General features: G+C 38.2%; 2 long non-coding RNA genes and 1 other non-coding gene across 3 annotated transcripts; 2 read left to right on the plus strand and 1 right to left on the minus strand.

The window, feature by feature from the left end:
- Nucleotides 1-5,241: 5,241 nt before the first annotated feature.
- On the plus strand, nucleotides 5,242-5,314 carry TRNAE-UUC (transfer RNA glutamic acid (anticodon UUC)). Its single transcript has one exon. It is a non-coding gene; the product is annotated as a tRNA-Glu (tRNA).
- Nucleotides 5,315-6,007: 693 nt separating this feature from the next.
- LOC133742398 (uncharacterized) lies at nucleotides 6,008-7,866 on the minus strand. Its single transcript, XR_009862552.1, has 3 exons — nucleotides 7,689-7,866; nucleotides 6,628-6,881; nucleotides 6,008-6,436 (listed from the first exon to the last, which is right to left on the minus strand). It is a non-coding gene; the product is annotated as an uncharacterized LOC133742398 (long non-coding RNA).
- Nucleotides 7,867-9,644: 1,778 nt separating this feature from the next.
- LOC133742811 (uncharacterized) lies at nucleotides 9,645-11,819 on the plus strand. Its single transcript, XR_009862745.1, has 3 exons — nucleotides 9,645-10,108; nucleotides 10,813-10,889; nucleotides 11,600-11,819. It is a non-coding gene; the product is annotated as an uncharacterized LOC133742811 (long non-coding RNA).
- The last annotated feature ends 229 nt before the right edge of the window (nucleotides 11,820-12,048 follow it).

The following is a 12,048-nucleotide window of genomic DNA, read 5'->3' on the forward strand; positions in this document are numbered from 1 at the left end:
CTAAAATTGGGTAAGTGGTCACGGCCCCAAAGATAAATAGTTAGTAAAGCACAATTGGATTAGGAAAATAATTTAACTTGGAATATCAAACTAGACTAAGTTATGTAATTGAACTCGAGAAAACATAGAATTCTCTCTAAATTAATAAATATTTATTTATTGATAAACTAATAAATTATTCATTTATCGATAATATAATAACGCCTCTAAATAATAATTGTTTGTAGTCCCAACAATATTAATTTATGGGAGTTTTACTGTAATTTAATTAAAGTTTTTGTAATATTTTGAGTTCTAGATTTTTTTTTTTTTTTTTTTTTTTCAATTTCTAAGGCCGCCCCCCCCCCCCGGGATCAGTTTTTTGACTCCGCCTGTGTAGGCCAGGACTGTGGGGTTTGACCGCTGATCATTATGGGATTGGGGAAGGGCTAGCGGCTGGTATGCTGAACAAGGTACTGTTGGCACAGTTTCTGATGGCAAGGTGCAAAGTGCTGCTAGTTTGACTAATTGTAAGCATGGTAGTCATCTAGGGCTGTTGGTAGTCGATGATGACGATGGTTGTGCAGTGCATTTGAGCTCTGGTGTTGCTGGTATCGACATGGTAGTAGCAGTGAGGCTATTGCTGGTGTTGACGAACATGGGCTAGGATTTGTTCTGAGCCTCTATTTGGGGTGTCTATTGGGTTTGCAAAATAGGCTTTTGCTATTGGGTCTTTTTTTGTTTGGTTTATTTCTAGCTACTAAGCCCTGTAGGCATTCGCAAGGAAACACCTTATGCATAGGGTGGTTCTAAGTTGTCTTGCATAAAAGGTTGGATTTTGAATTATTCAGTGATAACCCTAGTAGTGTCAGATTACTAGTTACTGAGAGTTTCTCTCTAGATAGCCTTACTTAGGTAGCTTCCTAGACAATGATAAAATTCATATATGCCTTTCATAGGTAGTCACTGTGTATTATTAGCTACATTTACATTCAATGGAGTGCACCCAATTACTATATAATAAAATTACAATAGTATGCTCAGAGTAGTCTATGCCACATAAAAATATCTCGCCTTGCAGACAATTTAGTTTACCTAACCTCACACGCCGAGCACACAATTGTGGTACGCTAAAGCTAAGTACTTCCACAAGACTCATAGAGATATTCTTACAAGCATAGACAATTAATCTAAGGGGCCGTGACCACTTACCCAATTTTAGTCTAAAAATTGCCCACTTGCTCCACTAAGAGTTTTTTAACTCCATTTACCCAATCTAATATCTATTGACAGTATTGCCCTCATACTCCTCTCTCTCTCTCTCTCTCTCTCTCTCTCCGAACCACCTTCTGCCAGTCCTTCTCGTCCTCAACCGTCGACTCGCGCCGCTCACGCTTCCGCGACTCCAGGGAGGGGCTGCGGTGGTGGTGGCGGTGGTGGATGCGGTTGGTGTCGGGGTTGGACCGACTGCGTTCTCTTCACCGGATTCGGATCGGGTCGTGGCTGCGTCGTCTTCTTCAGCCACCGGTGGTTCCTCTTCTTCTCCGATCTGTGGTTGCGTGTTCTCTTCTTCCGATACGGCTTGGATAGTTGCTGTGTCGGATTCGGTTCGGAATGCGTTTTCTTCTCCAGATTCGGGTCGAATCAGGGATGCGTCCTCCTCTTCTTATTCCCTCGGTGGTTGCACGGTTGTTGCCTCCTGTTCTTCTTCCATCTGTGGTGGTGTCGTTGCGGCGGTCTCGTCTTCTGCCATTGATGGTTTGTAGGGGGTTGGTCAGCGAACTGGCCAAAGAATGAGAGAAAGGGGAAATGATTAGGGTTTTGAAATGGTGGGAAGTAGTCCTCGATCTTTAAGTTTCGTATAGATGACAACGCATTTGGAGAGATGTATTTTTTTGGCTTTGGGTGTTTATACAATTCACTTGAGGGCAATAATATGATTATTGGGGGCAATAATATAATTATGGGGAGGCAATAATATGATTATTGAGAGGCAATAATATTATTATTGAATAACTATTTTTTTTTTTGAGAATTTACTAACTATATATCTGAAAGAGACATTTCAAGCACTAGTAACCTTGAATAACTACTTATTAGAAAATGCAGAAAAATATACCAAATATGATGCATATATCACAAAAACTTAAGAAAGTTCAAATCGGTTTACATAAAAGAAAAAAAACAAAGCTAAATTGAGATAATAGAAATTGTTAAACATGTATTATGAATTTTTATATACTATTTATTTTATGTATTTCATCACTTATTAATTTATATATTCTTTGGGTTCTAATGGATGTTCAGAAAACTTATTATCTTATGCATTTAGCAAAGTTATTATTTTAGTACACTGGCCCGAGGTGAGGCCAAAGAACTTATCGTTTAATCGAGGTTATTAATTTATCGAACATTCATTTATCGAGGTTTTACTGTATTAATTTAAAATAAGGTTAATTTAAGATCAAAGTGATAGTATATTTGTTTCCTCCACGAGTTAATATGCCCTTAGATTCATGTATACAATCAATGTATGAAAATCTAGCCACACAGAGCGTTTAGAGCGTGAAGACGGAGAGTGCCCGTGATCCTTCCTCTCGTCCGACAGCTACCGATGTTTGCGATGACACTTGCCTCATTGATGTAGGGTCACTGCTCGACATGATTGGTTATTCTTGTGCCCATTAAGCTTCTGTGATGTAGTTTCAGTAGTGTTGACGTGGTATGGTCTAAATGAGTGTCCAACTTAAAGCCAGCAGCAGATTGTAGTATAAGTAATGATCGTTCTAACTGGGAATCGAGGATAAACTTGCAATTTAATGTTGAGGATAAGTATTATTCACATATGTATCGAAAACAAACAAAGAGATAGAGATATATACAAAAAATAAAGATAGGGGGAGTTTGAATTATAATCTAACCTAATGATCTATTAAAACAAGAATCAAGGTAGAAGTAGGTGAATGGAAGAGTTAGATATATAATTAACAACTATTAAACACGTTGAACAGATTATTAACCCTAGATTCCGAATCAAAATGTGTATAGAAAGAAATCAATCAAGAAACGAAGATGAAAGCATACAATGTCTCTTATCACCTCCCGTAATTACCTAGCAAGATGAACACATCAAAACTAAGCCTATTGAATATGCAATCTAGGTATAGAATGCTATCCTATTAATATCATACTCAATGCATTAAGATTGAATGGAAGTTTGATCGATTTTAGAAAAGCACATAAGTGTGGAATGCCTACCTTGCATGCAATCCTAATTGTTGATTTGAAATTTTTTCTACTACAGAACGTCGATTGATTACACGCATTTCTATGCATGTAATTGTATCTAAAACACTAGAAATAAGCTAATCCTTAAGCCAATTATAATGTATTTAATCCAATTTTACTTATTGTGTAGGAAATAAGCGGAGTTGCGGAAACGAGAGAATTGTGCGGAATTGGAGCATATTGAAATTTTCGACAAAAAGACAAAAAGTCGACCAAGAGCAATATTATCGGAAAGGGACGAAACTTGAACACACAAGGCAGAAGAAAAACGGAATGAATTAAACTAATTAAATATTAGTTTAATTGGAAGTGTGGCAGCTTAACATTTAATTAAATCAAATTGGTTTAATTAACAAGGTGGTAATAAGCTATCTTCCACGTGCAACAATTAAGCTTATTCTCTTCTTTCATCTCCTAGCCACCCATATGCTGACACGTGCTTGTTCTTCTTCCACACCAACCAGACCACAATTCCCATTCATTCCTTTACCTCTCGGTGAACAGGGGACGACCTAATTATATATATACACAGTACCACACAGAGGACGGAGGATACACAATTCCGCCGCACACCAAAATTCCATCAGACTCTCTCTCTTCCCTAGTAGCCGCACTCCCCATTTATTCCTTCTTCTTTCTAACACCGAAACCACTCACCTCCAATCTTCTCATCTTTTCTCCTCCTCACCAAGATCCACACCTCCTCACCAAAATCTCTTCTCCTCACCAAGATCCACACCACCTCACCAAAATCCACCTCACTAAGATTCCATCTTCTCATCAATTTCACAAGATTCAAAGGGAAGCCCAAGCATTAAAAGTTTCATCACTATCAAGTTTGGGTAAAAGTGGGGAGCCTTAAATCAAGACTAGCCATAATTGCTTTATAGCAATTTGTGGCTTGTTCTTGTTACTCCTACTTCTTTTCACTTTGTTCCTCTTTAAATTATGTATATTGATGCTTGTTTAATGATGGGTAGTGAGTAGTTTTGTTGTTGGGGGCTGTGGTTGTGTGCCCTAGTCCAAATCTTGTGTAAAAGATGCTTACTTTAATGTAATGATGCAATTTTCATATGATGGATGCTTATATCTATTCTTGTTGGGTTAAAATGCATATCTAGGAGCCTAATCAACTCTAGGGTGTGTATTTTGAGCATGTCTAGGATGGAATTAGATGACCTAAGCTAGAAACCTTCAATTTCATATTCATGGGGTTATAAGCATGGTGATTTACACCCGTTGTGTGAATGCGCGGGCAGGTCGCTTAGTAGTCTAATTCCTCGATCTTTAGGCCTCTTGATGTGAATTAGAGACCCTTGAACCGGCTCTAATTCATACCAAGTGAGTTCCTACGACCCTTGAACCGGAGTAGGAATACCATGAAAGAGAATTTTGGTCCTTGAGCCTTGAACCGCCTTGGATACGACTACCGCCAAAGTAGGAAATTTGCATCTACATTAGATTAGCTTCCGACACATGAGATTTAGGTGAAGGAACCTAGCACCATGCATTCTCATTATATTGTTCACACTTTCCTAGTTTAATTTCCTTGCATTTTTATTAATCGCTTTGCATTTTATTACTTTTTGTTAAGTTCAAATCAACTCTCAAACATTAAACCCATCGACTCATTTGTACATACCCATCTTGAGGCTACAAGTTAGTGGCTTTGAATAGGCTTGGTGTGAGCTAAGCCGAACATTGCCAAGGCTTGGTGCCTTGATTGTTTATAGTTTTTATTTTACTTTTTATTTTTCTTGTGTGCTTTTAGTATCCTACCGCCAATTATCTCGGTTAGGTCCAACGCCTAATCCCCGAGGTACGATAAACTAAGGTGCAAATATTTCCCTTACTTGACACGATTCGTACGCTTGCGAGAGTATATGTATCAAGTCAATGGCGCCGTTGCCAGGGATCGAACCCGGGTCACACGCGTGACAAGCTGGAATACTTACCACTATACTACAATGTGGTTCCGTTGTAGTCTAGTTGGTTAGGATATCTGGCTTTCACCCAGGAGACCCGGGTTTGATTCCCGGCAACGGAACCACATTGCCTTGATACATATACTCTCGCAATGTTCTAAAAAACGGCTTAGGTGCTAGGCGGTAAGGAACCGATCAGATTTTGGCCTAGGCGTTGCCCTTAGGCGCTAGGCTACTAGGCGGTGCCGCTTGGGGGGTGTTAGGCGGGGACTAGGTGGTGCTAGGTGGGGACTAGGCAGCCCTAAACCCTAATTTATTCTATATTTTGACTATTTTTATATTTATAATTAATTTTTAGACTTTAAATATTTTTATTTATATTATTATAGGTCATACAAATAATTTAAAAATTTTAAAAAATAAAAACCGCCTAGTCCCCGCCTAGGCCCCTAGGCACTAGTCCCTGGGTCACCGCTCGACTAGCGCCTAGCGTTTTTTAGAACCTTGGCTTTAGCAAGGTAGATGATATAGGTGAGGACTCTACCAGGAACAATAGAGGAAGACAACTCTCTAATGGATTGATTGCCGACCATTAGATGTGGTTGAGTTGGTGAAGGTGGAGCTGTTCGATTAAATGTCGAGTCTGAATACGCCCTCCCTCACTATCAAGTTGTAACCCACGAGATCGTAAGGGGGTCTGAACAGGCACGTCTAGCAAGTATTGTTCTGCTTTGATTCTATCCAGACAACTTTCTAAGTTGTTCCAATGCTTTATCAAGTAGTGGAATGAGTTTAATCAATTTGACTTCACTGCTATCGAGATATCATTTACAAACTAGTTCATGCCCTCACATCGCTGAGTACTACGCATGCTTGAGCCCATTTCTGTAATGTACACACGACATGAGTTAAGATGCATAATGTTTGATGTAATCAATTCTCCAACCCGATCTATCTCAATACATATTACCGGTGTAGATAGCAGAGACATGTTTCTTCATCTGTCGCAGTTGAGTAGTAAGTACATGAGTGGAGTTATTCGACTGAAAATCCTCTTTAGGGTTACACAATTTTTTTTTGAGCTTTTCTTGAAAAATTCTATGTACATAAATGATGTGGACAACCGGGAATCACTACTTCAATAGCATTTCTCATTGCTTCATTTGCGTAAGTCAAGATGGCGAGAGGTTTTTTGCGCTCCATAGACTCTAAAATCATCTCCGAAACCCATTTGTATGTCTCAACTGTTTCATACACCAATAATGCAAGATTGAAAATTGTAGTCAATAAATGTTTATTTGAATCCACAATCAATATCAATAACAAGAGCTTCTTATAGTGATTAGTTTTGCAGGTGCTATAAAATGCCAACACATCCCTAAACTAACCATAGTCCAACAATGAAGCTGAGTCTCTCTAAAATAAGTTAGCCAACCTGTAATTCTCACTTGTGCCATACTTGCGAAATAATTTCTTATATTTTGCTTCTTTTCCTTCGAAATAGGCGAGTGTGGCTTTTGCATCCCCCTTAAGTACAATTTCACGTTGACTCGAGTCCAACTTATTGTACAAATCTTTAATTGTGAAACCAACTAATATGCTGTAAGTAGCACGCAATTTAACCCTATAAAATGTCATTGTTAATATTGAATAAGTAGGGATCGTTCAAGCTGGGGATTGAGGGTACACCTGTAATTGCATAAACAAATAAAGAATTAATATGGGTATGAGATATTATATTTACAAAAATAAAACAAAGAATGAAGATACATACAAGTTAACATAAAAAGTGGGGATTTTAGGATTTTGAATGCAAATAAAAATAAAATAAGTATAGAAATCGTAAAAACCCATATACAAGGGTGGAACGCAAATAACAAAGATCAAAACCATATCCATATGAAAGAAATCCAGCTACAATTCGTATAGTTGGTTATCTATGTCGTGAGAAAGAAGTTGATCATGTGAGACGTTAATAGGCAAACGATTTCCCATTTTTTACTGTCCTTGAGTTATTAATTTAAGTGAAAGCACCTAAATTAATCCTATCAAACATGCAATCATATTCTAAAAAGTTAGTCACTCAAAATATATTCAATGCATGAAGAACAGAGAAATGATGTCAACTAAATGAAAAAGTTCATCAATTTGCAATCCTCCTTAATTGATTTGGACTTTTGTCCAAAACCTTCACTACTTATGATTTAGGGTTACAAAACTATTAGGTGAATTGTTAACCTAAATCTAGCTCCAATTACATGCATACATCCTAAGTTGGCTACCAAAGAATGCATACATATAAAAGTTTTTTGTAATTGAAAATCAATTAAGCAATCTCATATAAGCAACATAGAAATCAACATATAGAATTCGCAACTTTTATTCAAGCATAGAGACGAGCTTAAACTTTGTCCTTAACGTTATTTGTTAAGTAGAATTCATAAGTTACGAATAAACCAAACAAAAACTAAGTTTACAAGGAAAAAGATGAAATACACAGTGAAGGAATGAATCAAGAACTTGTAGACATTGAAGCTTTGAAGATCTTGAAAGCAAAGCTCCTCAAGGGCTACGGCACAAGGTGGATGGTGGTGGCTAGGCTTGCTCACGGCTTCTTCTTCTTCTCTTCCTTGGTTGAGACACAGAGCTTCTGAAGACTAGAGAATGAAACTGATTTTTGTGTGAAGAAAAGAATGAAAGAATTGGTGAATGAAAATGTCCCAAGGATGCATCTATATATAGGGGATGGAAAACTTGTCTCTAAGCCTTCTAGATCCTTCTTTTAATTTCTAGAAATTATCTTATTGATCCACACAGCTCCAACCAATCAAATAAATCCAAGTAAGCTTTTATGTTTAATCAATGAGAAGCCTCCAAAATTAAGTAGATTTACACCATGACTCTTTAAAGGAGATAATATTGCCAAATTTATAAAGATATTTTCTAATTTAAACTCCTAAAATTCTGCCAAATAGGGGTGTGAGCTACAAGCAACGTATCTGGACTTGATTCTATCCTTTCTACATCTTGTAATCCCTTAAAACTCTCCAAGGATGATGCCAAACCCTTCTGGAAGCCTCTAAGACATCACATGTCCAATATTATTTGAAATATAAAGCATAAATTCATCCACGGGCTTCCCCGTGTGATTTGGGCCTCAAAACAAGAATTCCCGTCAAAAGTCCAACTCGCGTGCAGCTTGACCTTCCTGTAGTAAATCGGCCATAACGTCTTCTAGAAAAATGATATTGATAAGCTGTAAAAAACTTTAGAAACTAGATATTTGAGGCTTTCCAAAAATATAAAGATCATCATGTAGCTCATCATGAGCTGCTTTCAATGCTCTGTCGAAGATGACTGACTTGTACAGGCAGATTTCTTGATTTGGCCCCTCATGCGCCTCTACTTCTAGTGGTCTCAGGTTTCCTAGCCGCATCAGAACTCCTGATGTCTTCATAACTCCTAGTCAAACAAGGACTCTTCACATGAAATGTTCTTGAACCTTCTGGAATCTTCTTTTGCTTTCCTAGTTCAACTGAGACTTCTTGTGTCATTAGGATTCCTTTTCCTAGCAGGACTAGGTTTCCTAGTCCAACTAGGACTCCGTATTTTTAGCCATTTTTCTTCATTTCTATGAACACATTTCCTAGTTAACCCAGGATTCCTAGTTTGACTGGAATTCTTAGTCAGACTGGGAATTCCTAGTTAGACCAGGAATACTCCATTTCTTCATTTCAGCTCATTTCTGCATCCCTAGTGCCTTTTCTTTGTCATTTCCAACGTCTCACATCATTCTCAAGCGCCTTTAAGCTCATTTTCTTGTCATTTATTCCAATACACCTAGAAAATAGAAACAAATTAAAAAATGATTAAGTGAAGGGAATAACTAAGCAAAATATGAGTTGACTATTAAAACGTCGCATTAATATGCTTATATCACCAACATGCCCAAACCCTCTAGATGTCAGCCATATGTTGACAAGTATGATGTAATACCCCGAAAAATCCAAATTAATTTCCGTGGATTTTTAGAAATGATTTCACGATAGTGGGAGCGAGTACGAGGCTTGGAGAAGTTATGGAATTAGTTCGAACGATTAATTTTCGAAAACGAACGTTATTTAGGAGGTCTCAAAAAGTGACTTTTTATACATTGGGAATTTGGGAAAACTTCATTCATGAAAGTTGTAGAGCGCGTCGATACGAGTTCGTGGACATATGGAATGCGAAAATCGGAGTTCGTATGAGAAAGTTATAAGCGATTGAAAATCGGGAAAATTCTATAAATACAAAAAAAAGTTCCGGAAATTGCATTGGAGGACAGAAATTTCAGAAACCTATATTTTCTCCCCAATTCTCTCCCGAGCCCAGATTTGTTCCTCTCTCTTCCACCGGCCATATCTCCCTCCACAGACCTCCGATCGACTTGATTCCAAAAGTATTTTCATTCGCCTTGAAGTCAGTTAAAACTTCCTAGAAGACATCAAAGTGAGAAAAGAACCATGGAAGGTGCTAGGAGGCCGAGAAGCTGCACAGCTCGAGCTGGAATTCGCCCGATGCTGCTCTTCCTTCACCGGCCGATATCTCTCTCATCCAACCTCGAATCGAGTTGATTCCAAAAGGGATTTTGCTGGGCCTGAGCTATATTACAACTTTGTAGAAGACATCGAGGGGAAATAACCAACGTGGTAGCCGCTACAAGTCGAAGAACACGGTGCAGTCGAGCTGGAAATCACCTCCTTTCCCCACCGTCGTTCTCCCTCCTCCGGCCACCTTTTGCCGTGATTCTTGAGAGGATTCTGCACTTCTGAGGATGTATATCATTTCCCCTAAGGTGGATTGCATCGATTTCATCTGTGGAGATCGAATTGGAACGAATTCAAAACTAGGGTTCTTCGGGTTTCAAACCTTATAAGGTAAAATTCTACTTTTTGGCTTATAATCTGACTTTGGTGTAGTTATGAAAGTTTCAATTCGAGTTAAGATGAAGAACTTTCGTGTTGGGAGTTTTGTCTAATTTTGACTTTGGATGGGTGGCGGTGCCGCCACTGTGATGGTGGTTTCCGGCGACCTCCGGCCACCCCAAGGACAGTTTCTGTCCATTTTTGTGTTCTACGTGTCGATACGATCGTTTGCATATATAATTCATAATTTTTGGATATCGTATGATTAAGTTATGAATTTTTAAGTTTCGATCGATTTCGATCGTTCGATTTGTGATCTGTGAAGATCAGACCGTCCGATGGACTTGTAGTTTTGTTATGTTGATCTTATGACTGTCCCAGTGGCTTTGTGTGGTCATGGGCGAAGATCCGACCGTTGGATCTTCGTATAATTGTGAAATAGTGATTCGGAAGGCGATTCGTGAGAATCTAACCGTCGGATTTTCGTATAATTTTGAGGAGATGTTTGTTAGAGTGATTCAAGAAGATCTGACCGTTGGATCTTCGTGATAATTTTGGAGGATGATCCTAAGGGCGATCCGTGAGGATCCGACCGTTGGATCATCATATAAATTCGATCTGGCCGTTGGATCATCATTAAATTAGAATCCGACCGTTGGATTTCCGTATATGTGTGGTTTATGAATGATTGCTAAGTTAAGATCGTATCTGACTAGGTGATTGACGGTTTGAGTTAGTGGACGATTGTGGATCGTATTTTGAGCGGAATTGAAGACGCAGCGGGATTATCGAGGTGAGTAAACCTCACGTGGTTCATATTACGAACCGAGTACTTTTAATTAATTTATTTTTTGTCGTCATTGTGTGAGCTATAGTTGGTATTAATGGGCATTCCTGTGTGAATGTCTATCTATATATATATTATTTATGTGAAATAATATGTATTGTTGAAATTGTGAGATATTATGTACTGTTATGGTTGTGTTGAGTTTATTGTTGAAAAGCAACAATATTGTGAGAGGTATTAAATTTATTGTTGAGAAACAATAAATTGTTGATTTGTTGAGATATATTGATCTGTGGAGATCAATAGGTCACGGGGGTGACCATGGCATCTATTAGTGAACCACGCCCTTGTACCGGGTAGGTGGAAACTAATAGCATTAAATCGTGAACCACGCCCTCGCGCCGGGTAGGTGGAAACGATCAGTTAGAGCTCTAGTCTGTCTGCCAAATGTTGAGTGACCTTATGAGGGTAACGGGGAGTGACTCATAAGTGTATAATATTTATATATATATATATTTATATATATATGAGAGTGAGAAAGTGAAGTGGTTTTGTGGTGATCATTGTAATTGTGATGTTTCTACATTTCTATACTTGAGTTAAAGGAAATGTATTTTATTAAATCAACAGTTCTTCTTGTTTACTCATACTGGCTGTAAAAAGCTTACCGGGTTTTGTGTTGTTGCAACTCCCGGTACACTATTCAAATTGTGTAGCGGGTAATCCTACAGGACAGGAGAACCAGGACGGTGATCGTGCGGTTAGAGCAATTGTTAGAGTTTTACAGCAATTGTACGTTGTGAGGTGTGTTATGCTCATTTGAGCTTTACAATATTGCTTGTGAGAGTGAATTGTAATAATGAACTCGAAGTTTCGAGATTTGGATTTTGTAATTGTAATTATTCATGTTTCGGATTTGAATTTATTATTCAAAATTCGGGGCGTGACATATGACAAGTTTTAATGGATACTTTATGCATAGATGTGACCAATGCTAAATGAAAATTTGGAACAAACCAATGAGAATTGAGAAAATGTGACTTGTGTGGCTGGGCAAGATCATGTGAATGGCCAGTTTGAAATCAACTATGACATACAAGTTCTTCTCCTTAAAGTATCTTACCTTGAGCAAACATTGGCAATGACACATGCATTGTCAATTTCT

This window comes from Rosa rugosa, chromosome 4 (genome assembly GCF_958449725.1).
Source record: "Rosa rugosa chromosome 4, drRosRugo1.1, whole genome shotgun sequence".
Lineage (NCBI taxonomy): Eukaryota > Viridiplantae > Streptophyta > Magnoliopsida > Rosales > Rosaceae > Rosa > Rosa rugosa.